Source organism: Grammomys surdaster, unplaced genomic scaffold (genome assembly GCF_004785775.1).
Source record: "Grammomys surdaster isolate TR1022 unplaced genomic scaffold, NIH_TR_1.0 233, whole genome shotgun sequence".
NCBI classification, from domain to species: Eukaryota; Metazoa; Chordata; class Mammalia; order Rodentia; family Muridae; genus Grammomys; species Grammomys surdaster.
In genome coordinates this window covers 63,685-72,536 of record NW_021604678.1, presented here as the reverse complement: position 1 = coordinate 72,536, position 8,852 = coordinate 63,685, and the positions used below count along the sequence as shown (strand labels likewise).

Sequence of the window (8,852 nt, the reverse complement as noted above, 5' to 3'; positions counted from 1 at the left end):
GAGGGAAAGGAAGAGAGAGAGAGAGAGAGAGAGAGAGAGAGAGAGAGAGAGAGAGAGAGAGAGAGAGAAGAAAGTTAAGAGGATAACTTGGAATGCCTTGTGGATCCCAACTTAAATGGAAATCCCTATTATATCATTCAGGGTTCTGGGCATAGCTTCTAAATTAAATATCTGCTTCCATTTGATATCCCGTATTCACATTGTCTTCAAGATAAATTTTAAAATCTGTAACAGATGAACATGTCACTATGTGATCTTGAATCCCCTTCAGCCCCATAAACACTTGAACCTCATCAGTCTCATTGTGGTTCTCAGAAAGACTTCCAGGTGAAATGGTTCCTTCCTTTCACTTTAAGACCTTTGGGAAAGTTTGTTAGACAGCATCTATTGAAAGCACTGTAGACTTTTTTCAAGAGCATTATATAAAAGCATGTCAGTAGGGTCTGCAGTGAAGACAGGGTGAGTAGACTTAACTCTAGTTTGGAATGGACAAGATGAAATTTATAGCTAAGAATTAGAGTTAGGACTCAGTGGATGCAAAATGCTTAAGGGACATTTTGTCTACACTGACTTTTAAAACTCTTTGAAAATATCACAGAGTAATTAGATACCATTTGGAGACTAATGGGAGATAAGTAATTTGCTGTTAATGTGGTGATGATTAGATCTCACGAATGGGTTCCAGGGTTCTTACTAGCCTGATTTCACAGAGTTCTTTGCTAAACCTGAATTTTAAAAGGAAGGTTACATTTGACCTAGGAGGAGAAAGTTTAGGTGTCTAACTCCTGGCCAGTGGAGGAAAATCATTATCATTCTTCATCCTTGTAGATAACCTCAGAAGTCATATCAGAGAGCTTTGTAGGCATCCAGCCGAAGCTGCCCCCTTCAGCTGTGCTGATATTCTGGGCCTACTCTGACAGATGTCTTCACCCCATATTGCCAGGTTGCTTCATGTATCTGTCATTTTTACAGGAAGGGAAGAGAGATGCTTGAATGTTATAATACTGGCATAAAGAGCTTCGCCCTCACTGTTATAACCATTGCCCATTTCTGTTCTTCTCCGTAGTGTTTTTTATCTATTCATACACAGATCTGTTCCTGAAAGAACATTTAAATATGCCCAAGTCTAGGAATTGTTTAACTTATATGTACTCTGTGATTATATGTGCTATATTTACTCCATAGAATGCCTTCAAATATGTGCACTTATTTTTTTGTCTGCACGTTTCTATGAAATGTGGTACAATCCAAGTCAGCTAAGGAAATTTGGTTTTCTCTGCAGAGACAGCTTCATTTCATGACATGAGATCTATGCTCTGAGATGAAGATATGTAGGAACTTCTGTTTTCTCACTGATGACAGATTTTTATAGCACTTGAGGTTTCTTTTTTGACACACGAACTATTATGAAGTATTTTTTTTAATTTCTGAGTAGCTTAATTTTGCATATGTATGCTTGATTATCCTTTTATTAATTAAATTTAGACCATGACATATGCATATTGTTTTTCATTGTTTTGTTTTTATTTGAGTTTATTTGCTTTGTGTTTGGGTTACAATAGGAATTTATTGCATCTTGAATTCTGGAAGCTAGATGTCCCAAAAGTACCAACAAGGTTTTGCTATCCTATTAAGGCTAGAAGGGAACCTCTTCTGGCCTCTTTCTGGTGTTCAGTATTGGGGCAATCCTTGGTGTCCTTGCTATGTAGCTTTATCACTCAAGTCCTCTTGTCTTCCTGTGGCATCTTCCATGTGTCTATTTCTTATAACCATGCTCTTAAAAAATATCTACCCTGTTGATTCTCAACTGTAGGGATTTTCTTGTGCTTTCTTGGTGACCTAACATGATGAGTTTTTATAAATCTTGTACAGATGCTTGAAGAAAGATGTGAGTGATCTTTTTTTTTTTTTGGTACAGCGCAGATTGACTGTCCTTCCTTTATAATACTTAGAGGCAGAAAGAAGTATTTGGGAGTTTTGGAGATTCCCCAAATTTTGATATAGTTGCATATACTTGATATATCTTGCAAATTGGACCCAAGTTCTTTTTTTTTTTTTTTTTCAGTTTAAATTTTTTATTGAGGCACAACGAGGCATGGTAACTTGTCTGAAGTTGAGGCATTCAGTTCAGTAAGCTGATCATTAACACAGTTCAGGGTTAAGTGCAAACAATACACATTCACCATGTGAATAGCAAGGCTACATCACAATTTATAAAGTGCCAGATTAGTGCCAATTATCATTCTGCTTCAGAGTATTCACATTAAAAGGAAAACAAAAAAGTAAGGGCCTCCTTTCAAAAATATTTTCCCCAACCAGTTGATCACTAGGGCAAGGACTACTTTTCCTTAGCTCCACTAGTGAGAACTTCATTCTTTTACTCTGAACTGAATTTCAATCTTGATAAAGAAGATAGCCTGAAAATGTAGAGTATTTCCAGCTACTTCCATAAATTGCTCCCCTGTGTAAGCACAACCATATCTGGTCCTCCTGGAGGAGCTGGAGAATGGCATGGTTGCTTGCTGTCTTATGGTCTGGAGCACCATCATTGGCATAGGCTGACACCAAGACCTCCTCATTTTTCATGAGGTTGACATACAGCAGTACATTCACAGCCAGTTTTAACATGTGAAAAATGAACACGTAAGTGCCATTCACTGGGCAATTGAATCTACCAAGCTGAAGATCAAAGGTCTCTCCCAAGTTGTTCAGGAGAAGATCAAACACAATAGGTTGGTCTAAAGTTCCAGGAGCCAGATTAGATGTTCTAGCAGCTGAGAAGGCAACTCACATTTGCTGAGGCAGGGGATAGATGTGTACTGGCAGGATGGTGGCTGCTGGGCTTGTAACTGGCAGATCCACTGGGGTCATGCTCCGGGAGTCTCCTAGCCCAGAGTCTCCACTGTTAAAAGTCTCGCTGTCTCTCTCTGGGCTGCTCACCTGGGAGGAGTTGCTCCACCCTGCTCTTGAATTTGCCTGAAGACCACTAGATGTCTCTGATCTTTTATAACACTGCTGCAAATTATCCCTTTGAGAGTAAGGTGTTCCAGGATATTCCCTAGCTTGCAGCTGCAGTGGGCTGTAATTCCCACTTGAAGCTGAAGGAAGTCCTCTGTAACTATCAAAACCTTTGTAGCCACCAGGAAACCGATAGGGATTCATTAGTAACCTCCCTCCATGTGAACATCCTCTTAAAGCCCCCTGACTACTGATAAATGGCTGAGCAGGTCTGGGAAACATACTTGTGGGTGCTGGGTAAAAAGCAAGGCTGCCATTGCTTACTTGAACAGTTCCATCAGGATGGTATCCTACAGCAATCTCTGGAGGTTGGGCTGTCTGGTCTATGTGTACAGCTGAGAGCTGGCATTGGGATACTGTCTGTGTACTTGATGAAGTAAAATTTTGACTGTAGCCAGATGAATAAGGAGATTCATTTCTTGTTTGTTTGGTGGAGGCAAAGGTGCATTAACATTAAACACTATCTGCATGGCCTGAAAGGGTGCTGTGCTAATGACTGCTGAGCTCCCACTTGCAGGAGGTAACTGGAAGCCCTCTGACGGGAGGATTTGGAGAAGCAAGTGCAGATGCTGGCTTGCAGGGGGGTACCACCATCTCAGGGGTATTTGAAGTCATAAACTCTGTTTCAGATCCCAGAGAAGCCTGTTCAGTAGTACCCAAGCAAGCATTTGAGCTACAAGTAACTGGAGAAGAAGTCTGTGATGGCTCTTGAAGAAAATCACTTTGGTTGGATAAGTTTTGTTCTGCAGAGACTGTAGAGACTGTAGAAGCTGAAGGAGGCTTTGAAGATGGAATTGCACTTGAGGGTTTGTCAAAATCTAGAACAGGCTCTTTGATAAAGTTACAAGTTCCTTGAATCTGGGTCATGAGGTCCTGCAGTTTTTCCTTCCTCAATACTAGATCCTTTGGAAAGGCAGAGGAAGAATCTATAGGCTGAGGCATGGGCTTAGGCACATCTTTGGGTTTTTAACTTCCTGAGCAGGACTTGATCATTTGGTAAAAGGCCTGCTGAAGCTGCTCCCCAGGACTTTAGAAAAATCTGTGATTGTGGTGTTAAGGGTTGTTTCTGGTTCTCAGCCTTGTTTTTCCAGGATACTGGAGTTCCAGAGTGCAATGAATCCTGTTCTCTGTACACAGGAGTGGTCCAGGATCTGCTGCCACTGTTCACTCTGGACAGATACTGCCCAGGATCCAGGAGGTAGCTTCTTTGGATCTTGTTCTTTCTGTGACTGAACTACCCATGACTTTGGCCATCGCCTGTACATTCTACTCTTCTTGAGGGCTGACCACTTTGGACTTACAGCTTTCTGGCTTCCACTGACTGACATGTGCCATAGAAACCTGCTGCTTCTGCTCTTCCTGCAATGTTGGCCCAAGCTTTCCCTGTTCTAAGGAAACCACAGGATTTGATACTTCCTGAGACTTAAGAGAAGACTCCCAGGATTCCAAAGACTCTTTCTTCTTCTCCTGACAATCTGGTTCTGGAAGTATATTCCAGCATTTGAGGAGACTTGGTTTCCTAGTATAATCTGCTTCTCAGGATTGTTCTTCATTTTCTTGTTTTCTTGAAAATTTTACTTCTGTCATATAGTGTCTATTAAGAAACTCCTGTGGCTGTATCTCTGGCTGTACTAGTTCCATAAGATATTCTGATTCTTTGATAGACTCAGTCTTCAGTAACTCTTTTTTCTTTTCTGATTGCATTAGCATTTCTTCCACTTTTTCCTTAGAATTCCTGACAACTGGGACACTTTCAAAATAACCTGAGTGCAGCAATTTAGACAGCAGGTCTTTCACATGTTTGTATGTTGTTCCTACCACTGCTTTCTCACTACCTTCCAAAAGGTCCCAAAAGTACATGGATGACTGCTCCATCTGGTCTTCAACGCTCAGACTTTCATTTCTTTCAGGGCAGGTCAGTTTTGAGAATTTAATGAGGTAGTCATTCTTTTTAAGGTAAATACATTACGCCATTCAAGCTCCCTTTGAAGTCTTTTTGTACATGTTCTTGTGTCAAGTTCTGTAATACACACTGAATTCGAAGTATAGTTCAAAGCTTTTTCTTCTCAGCCTCAAGTTTTAGCATGTGCTCCGTTCTCTGGGCCTTTTTCTGTGCTTTCAGTAGATCTTGGCTCAGTGCAGAAAAGGTTTTCTGAAGCTCCTTGGCAAATTCTAATTTATGAAGTACTTCTTCATACTTTTCCACTGCTTCCAACTGGTCTGGGTTAAGCTGCTCTCCATTTTTTTAGGTGATCTTAATAATCTTCCAGTTTGAGCTTCTTCTCGATGTTCCTAATTTTGCATTTAAGGCATGTAAGTCCATTATCAATATAGGTTTCGTATGCCTGGGAAGGAGATGCAGTAAGACTGAGAGGAGACTGCAGGGGACTCAGAGCCCGCTGGTTTTCCCCTTGCTGATTGTGGTTCACTTGGGACTTGGTTGACTTCATATTTCCCACTCTTCCCTCCTCTGAATGGCCTGAAGGTGGTGATTATGTAGGCCGTGCAGGGAGCGACCACGCCCAGATATCGCCTATTTCCGGTCCTCTGCCCCTGGACCCAAGTTCTTATGTGCCTTGTATACAAGGTAATTTTTTGCAATGTTGTAGTATTTTTGTGCATGAAATAAAGTTTGTGTTATATATTTTTTTTAATTTGGGCATTTTCATTTGTTTAATCAACAATAAACAACTTTTCAGACTTTATAGTAAATTCATTTTTCAAATTTGGAGTCTAGGGATCCCCAGGATATATGTAGTTTGATTATTATATATGTTGAGTTACATATATAAATGTTTATAAATGTATAACTCCTTTATATAAATACCTTGTCAAGATTAAAAGAGTTGTTGATAGTGTGACTTTGTTAATTTTCCATACACTGCTAGCAGGTGTTTTTTTAAATGTCTTTGTTTTTACATGCCTTGCTCCTTTGTTCAATATATTAAGAATTCATTGTAGTCAAATCACTATTCTATGATAACATATCAAATTGTTTTAAAATATTTTATTACTTTTTATTTTCATGAATCTCTATCTGTATGTGATGTGTGTGTGGAGGAGACCAGAAGAACATATCAGATCCTCAAGAGCTTAAGTTATGTGTAGTTGTGAGCCACTGGAAATGACTGGTGGGAACCCAACTCAGGCCCTCTGAAGCAACAGCAAGGATTTTTAAGTACTGAACCATCTCTCCGGCCCCAATATAAAATAGTGTGTATCAAAATCAGTACTCCATATATCATTTTATCTGATGAGTATAATATTACTTACCTTGTTTAAAAAATCATTTTATTCTTACAGTTTTTTTAAGATTTATTTTTTTATATAGTATGTCCATTTTAAATGATCATAAAAGTTTTAAAGATGACTTTTTCATTTTTAACTATTGGAACTTGGTCATCTAATAAGTGTTTAATCTGTTCACATTCCGTGACTTGTAATCATTAATCTGTTGTTACTGTTTTACATTTTCCTTTTCTTACAGTACTACTTTGATTTTTTAATTCATGTGATTGACATTTATAAAATGCAATTTTATAACTATTATTAAATATTCATACATATATGTTTTAAAGGTAGGAACAATAAAGATAGTCTATGCTATGCCAGCTATTTTGAAGTGATTGATTGTGTTTGTGTTTGAAAGCTGCTTCCATTAATTTAAGTGCTGCTTGTTTTAATGACCTGTGTTTTGGTGTATGTTGTTTTGAATTTCCTTATGGAGAAATGGAAATTCAAGTGTTAAAATAAGAGTTAAATAAAGAATAACGTCATCTGTGATACATGTGTCTGTTACCTGACATTTAGTAGTGTTCTTTTTGGTTTTCATTTAAAGTTATTCCACACTCTTCCTTTGTCCTTTAGAGTGCATTTAACTTTAGAGTACATGGAATTTTTCCAACTAGAAAGAAGTGAACTGATATTTTCCATTGCAATTGACACTATGCAAATACATTAACATTTCTTTGTTTGGGTTGCATTGAAGCTCTTAATGACCTTATTCTTACTTTCTGTAAAACTCAGGTTAACCTCAGGAGTGTTAACAGCTGTTCTAGATTCCAAGACATGAACACATTGAGCCAGAGGCAAATAGATATTCAAGATGGAGTACAGCTGGCATATAAATTGTTTGACATCAGATCTAGCATGTGTCCAATGCTGTCTGCCTTGGACACATGGAATAGCTGTTCCTGACTTGTGTGCAACTGTCATTCACCCATATGTGGGATTTCCCAGAATCTGGCTCATATCAGGGTCTGGCCTCACATATCATGAATTTAGGTCTTTTAAATAATCAAGCTATAGGCTTCTCTGATTATGCAGCAGAGGGTGCTGCAACCAAGCAGAGCTATCTGTTTCCTCTAAAAGCCTTGAAAGATCCAACAGACCCTGAGAATTTCAGCAACAGGAACAGTTTTAAAATATGAAAGGAAAAGGAAACATTTTAAGATCAGTGCTTAAAATTATATATTTGTGTATATTTGCACATGTCTACCATATTTAGAATTAAAAGTATTTTTAAAATCATTTTTAACAATAAACTCATGGGAAACCCTATTACGATTAGTAATGGTTCATCCATTATAGTTTCATATTGAAGTAATCTTAATTATTGTCAGGTCGTACTTCTTCAACCCTACACCCTTCTGTTGGCTCTATGGCAGTGATTCTTCCTAATGCTGCAACCCTTTAACACAGTTCCTCATGTTGTGGTGACCCCAACCTAATATAAATATCTAATATACAAGGCTATCTGATGTGCAACCTCCAAAGTTGAGGTCATGACTCACAGCTTGAGAACTGCTACTCTAGATCCACACAAGACTTCTGCAGAGGGCATAGTATCTGTTTCTATTCCTCCATGAGAACTGGATGGGCAAGATACCTGGAGCTACTATGAGCTCTTCTAGAGGGACAGATGAACTGTAGGTAATATTTATGGTTTTTATCTTGCAAGTAGAAATAATGACTCCTGGATAAATTCTAATTATTTTTATTTCCATATCAGTAAAGTCTTATCAAGTAGATAATTGTTCTGTTTTCTTGAAGAGGAATTTGAAGCTCATTTAGGTTCAGTAGGTACATGGCCGGCCATATTTCAAACCTGTATCTTCATGTTATCTTCCTGCGTCCTCCTTGTTTCTTCAGTATGAACTGATGAGAGTGTTTGTGGCTTGGGTTAGAGATTTCCACACAGGATTTGATTGACAGGAGGCAAGTCGGTATTTGTCAGTCAGCCTCCTCTGGAAAGGAAAAAGATAATGAACCAGTGTACTAACTAAAGTGATGTGGTAGAGTTGCGTGTACCAATAGACAGGCATTTGGGGGAAGTTAACACTTCCAGGCTTGAGGGGGACCAGAGAAGAATGGTGTAGCTACAGGGAAAACAAGATTTTCAAGTAGCCATGGCCACAGAAATCAGAGGATCTCGGGTGGTAGTCAGGAAGGAGTCATTCTCGGGGAAGGAACAGAACCAAGAAGATTGGAGAATTTACCTGGGGAACTGAGACACATCTTTTAGTGTTTGTAGGGAGAGTAAGCAGATCAAGCACAGGTTCAGTATGAGGAGATGGCACGGCTAAAGTGGAATTCTGAAGACAACCACCTCAGCAGCCATAGCCTGTCGGGAGTCAGGTGGTTTATATAAGCCATATGAAGACTAAGGAATTTGTTTGTAAGCCAAAGAGATAGTAATACCTAGAAAAATGGTGGGGAAAGAAGATAAGACTGAGAGAATATTAGAAGATCTGGGTGGATACATGCCCCTCACTAATAGCAGCTCCCGGGTAGAGGCATTTGGCTTAGGGAACTCATGAGTCTACTCCCTTCTG

General features: G+C 39.1%; 1 pseudogene; it reads right to left on the bottom strand.

Moving 5' to 3' along the window:
• Positions 1 to 2,394: 2,394 nt before the first annotated feature.
• Positions 2,395 to 5,498, bottom strand: LOC114626311 (annotated as a pseudogene).
• Positions 5,499 to 8,852: the final 3,354 nt, after the last annotated feature.